General features: G+C 40.6%; 1 non-coding gene across 1 annotated transcript; it reads right to left on the bottom strand.

Moving 5' to 3' along the window:
- Positions 1 to 4,037: 4,037 nt before the first annotated feature.
- LOC148564800 (small nucleolar RNA R71) lies at positions 4,038 to 4,141 on the bottom strand. Its single transcript, XR_015885312.1, has one exon. It is a non-coding gene; the product is annotated as a small nucleolar RNA R71 (small nucleolar RNA).
- Between the last annotated feature and the right edge of the window lie 542 nt (positions 4,142 to 4,683).

The raw sequence follows: 4,683 nt of genomic DNA, 5'->3' as shown, positions 1-4,683 counted from the left end.
ACAGAGCATAGAGTAACCAGAGTAAAGTAAAGAGATACAAAGAGAAAAGAATAATATGATAAAGAGAAATGGTTTGAGCCAGGATAGTGTAAAAGTGAAAGATGTAAAGTTTGTACAGTATGATTGAATAGAGAAAGAAAGAGGTACTGCATAAGAATGTGAAAATGATGATGAATAATGAGAATGATGATGAATGATGATAATTAGAATGATTATGTAATGATCTGCTGCGTGAAGGCAGTCAGATAGATAGTGGTACGACCACATAACGTTTTCCAATTTTACACAGCTATTGAGAGATGTACCTACAACTGATAACCTGGGATCACTTGTAGAGAATATTAATTCATACACGGCTAGAATGCCGCACCTCTAAGGCAAGGATTGCTTATAGAGAATATGATTTCATACACGGCTGGAATGCCGCCACCTGTATGGCAGAGTTTGCTTACAGAGGATATGACGAATACGTCAGTTAGTTAGAACTGTACCTATGCTGACTGGAAAACCATACCTGTTTTAGCTACTTCGGGTTACGTCAGGAGCGGGTAGAAACTGACAGATGAGCTCATTACCTACGCTAGGGCTAGACATGCATCATACTAGGTTGCGCATTTCCTTTGTTATGATTCTGGTATGGATGTATGCTTTCCTTGTTTGTATTCCATTCTCTGCGCTTGTGTTATTTTCTTGTATTCTTCTGTTTGTGTTCTGCTATCTGTTTTCTCTATCTTCTCTACTTATTTGTGTTTTCTAATCACTGCTTCTTTGTATTCTGCTAATAGTCTGCTAAACAACATAGAATTAATGAACGTAACTAATAACCCCGAGCCTACTAAGAACTCCCCAGTTCTTACCCCTTCTTGATGCCAGGGCATCTTGGCCAGTTTCACTGACCTTTTCTTTACTGTTTTTAGGTTAGTTTCATGCATTTCCTTAGGAAATAAGCTAGTTTTGGGTAGATATTCACTTACACCTTGACTCAAGCATACATTGTGCATTTTACATTATTTCTTGAGGATTTTGCATAAGTTTAGTGACAAATTGTATGTTGCATTGCCCATGACTTGGACTAGAACTTTGATGCACTCTATTGCTTGATTTCAGGACCAAAGGAAGCAAGGAAAGGGAGGAAACTTGCAAGGTTAATGAGAAAAGTGATTGCCAATGACACTCTCGTAGCCATCATTGCCCACGTTAAGAGTCACGTTAACTAAGTTAACGTGAACTCTAACGTGGAAAAGGGAAGTTGAGCCAACGCTAGTGACACTTAACATTGTCACTAACGTTGGCAAACACTCATGAGTGGCCACGTTAGAGCCCACGTTAACCTAGTTAACGTGGCCTCTAACGTTAAAGGGGGAAGAGAAGCCAACGTTAGTGACATTCAACATTGTCACTAACGTTGGCCTAAGGATGCAACACACTACGTTAACTGCCACATTAACTTGGTTAACGTGGGAGCTAACGTAAGAAGTGAGAGTTGTCGCCAACGTTAGTGACACTCAACATTGTCACTAACGTTGGAAGCAACCACACAACCCCCCAAGGAGCCACGTTAACTTCCACGTTAACTTAGTTAACGTGGAAGCTAACGATGAGGAATGAATGATGAGCCAACGTTAGTGACACTCAACATTATCACTAACGTTGGGATGGCTAAGAATGGCCACGTTAGAAGCCACGTTAACCTAATTAACGTGGACTCTAACGTGAGATCTAGGGGCACATTGGAACGTTAGTGACAATGTTGAGTGTCACTAACGTTCTCAAAGGTTGGCAAGGCCACGTTAGAAGCCACGTTAACCTAGTAAACGTGGGCTCTAACGTGAGGCAAAGGGGCACATTGGAACGTTAGTGACAATGTTGAGTGTCACTAACGTTCTCGAAGGTTGGCAAGGCCACGTTAAAAGCCACGTTAACCTAGTTAACATGGGCTCTAACGTGAGGCAAAGGGGTACATTGGAACGTTAGTGAAAATGTTAAGTGTCACTAACGTTCTCGAACTTATACTTTCACTAAATGTTAACACCCCTAATGCCCTGAGCTGAAGTCTCTGCCCACTTAGCACTTTCTCTCTGCAAGTAAAGCCAAGCCCAAATGAAGAAAAGAACTGCTTCAAACTCAAGATCCAAAGGCCCAAGACTTGAAGAGTAAACTAGAAGCTGAGAAGAGTAGTATATATAGGAGTAGCTTTGAATTGTAAAAGGAGTTCTGGAGGCTGGAAAAAGAGAACTACTCTCTGTATTTTACTTTCTCTGCATTTTCTAGTTTTACGATGTATTCTCCATCATTGTTTTCATTTTCTAGAGCTATGAACAACTAAACCCCTTTCATTGGGTTAGGGAGCTCTGTTGTAATTTGATGTATACTAATTTTCATTATTCTTCTTCTATCTTTTCTCTTGATTTTACTTGAAAGCTTTCGATCTTCATCCAATTGATTAGTTATCTTGGAAGATAACCTATTCAAACTTGGATCTCTTTTGAACCTTGAAAGAGGAATGAAGAGATCAAGCTAGAAATGCTTTCTCATGCTGGACCAAATTGGGTTTGGATGGGTATGTGACTATAACCCTCTCAATACTTGATTTGGGAAATGCATGTGGTATAATCAGTGACCATACTTCATCTCTTCTCATGAGCAATTGACCAAGGAATTGGTTATTGATCAAGATTTGAGAGATTGAATTGCAAGAAATTGTAATTCAATCACTTAAGATTACCAAGGAGATCAATGAGTGCATTGATTGAGGAAGAGATGAAAATGAACTTGATCCGGAGAATTGCAACATCTCCTAAGCCCAATGAACTCCCTGTCTCTGATCTTACCCATTCTCTTTAATTTCTGCCATTTACTTTTATGAGCAAATCCCCCATTCCCATTTACAATTCTGCAATTTACTTTCAGTCATTTGCTTCCAGTCCTTTAATTCTAGCATTTACTTTTCTGTTATTTACATTCCCGCCATTTTATTTCTGCAACTCTTAACCCAAATTCTGGATTCGCTCAACTAGAACATTCTTCTAATTAAAGTTGCTTGATCAATCAATCCCTGTGGGATTCGACCTCACTCTATTGTGAGTTTTTACTTGACGACAAATTCGGTACACTTGCCGAAGGGAGATTTGTTGTGAGACAAGTTTTTCCCGCATCAAGTTTATGGCGCCGTTGCCGGGGATTGATTGTGCATCAACAATGATTAAATTGGAAGATCACTAGATTGAGCATTTTTATTTTGTGAATTTCATTTTCTGTTTGAGTGATTTACTTTTTGTTTTAGTTAAACTTCTTCCCTTCCCCCTCTACTCTTTTGTTCTTCTTTGTTATTTTCAATTCTGTTTGCTAACCCACTAACTGTTTGATATATTGCATCACCCACAACTAACAATAATTCTGACACAAATACTTTCTGCACCTATCTTTTCTTGCTTGCAGTTGATGGTTGTATGACAGGGAGAAGAAGCGGGGCTTCAACTTCCTTCGATTCTGAACCTGAGAGGACCTTCCTTAGATTAAGGAGGGAGGCAAGAGGAAAGAAAGTGGTTGGTGCTGAGGAAGAAGAGGAATTCTTTGAAACAAACATGGAAGACAACATGGAAAACCATCATGAAGAAGAAGATCACAACCATGGGGGAGGAGGTAGAGCAAATCATGCTAGGGAGGATAGAAGAATTTTGGGCTCTTACATCAATCCAAACCCAGGCAATTATGGAAGTAGCATCCAAAAGCCAACAATCCATGCCAACAACTTCGAACTTAAATCACAGCTCATCACCCTTGTTCAGAACAACTGTTCGTTTGGAGGAAGTGTTCAAGAAGACCCCAATCAACATTTAACCACCTTCCTGAGAATATGTGACACAGTGAAGTCTAATGGTGTTCATCCTGACGCCTATAGACTGCTCTTATTTCCATTCTCACTCAGGGACAAGGCAGCCAAATGGCTGGAATCTTTCCCAAGGGAAAGCTTGACAACTTGGGAAGACGTGGTGAACAAATTCTTATCAAGATTTTACCCTCCTCAACGAATCAATAGGCTGAGAGCTGAGGTCCAAACTTTCAGGCAACAAGATGGTGAGACTCTATATGAAGCATGGGAGAGGTTCAAGGACTTAACAAGGAGGTGTCCACCTGACATGTTCAACGAATGGGTGCAGCTGCACAATTTCTATGAAGGGCTCTCTTATGAGTCAAAGAAGGCCATAGACCATTCATCTGGAGGATCTTTGAACAAGAAGAAGACCATTGAGGAAGCCATAGATGTTATTAAAACAGTAGCAGAGAATGACTACTTCTATGCTTCCGAAAGAGGGAACACAAGAGAAGTAATGGAGCTAAACAATGTAGATGCTCTGTTGGCCCAAAACAAGCTCATTACCCAGCAGCTGGCTGACCTCACCAAGAAGATGGAGATGAACCAAGTAGCAGCAATCTCCACTTCATCAACAATCCAAGAAGGAGTGAATGAAGAAGCAGAGGGGAGTTAGGAGCAAGCCAACTACATTGGGAATTCACCAAGGAAAAACTATGATCCATACTCCAAAACCTACAACCCTGGATGGAGAAACCACCCAAACTTTGGGTGGGAAAGTGAGCAAGATCAAAACCAAGACCAGAGACGTTACAACTCCAACAACAATGCAGCTCACCAGCAATTCACACAGAGGACGTCTCAACACC

The sequence above is a fragment of the Arachis ipaensis genome, chromosome B5, assembly GCF_059453495.1.
Source record: "Arachis ipaensis isolate K30076 ecotype BB chromosome B5, ASM5945349v1, whole genome shotgun sequence".
NCBI classification, from domain to species: Eukaryota; Viridiplantae; Streptophyta; class Magnoliopsida; order Fabales; family Fabaceae; genus Arachis; species Arachis ipaensis.
This window is presented reverse-complemented; position numbering and strand designations above follow the sequence as displayed.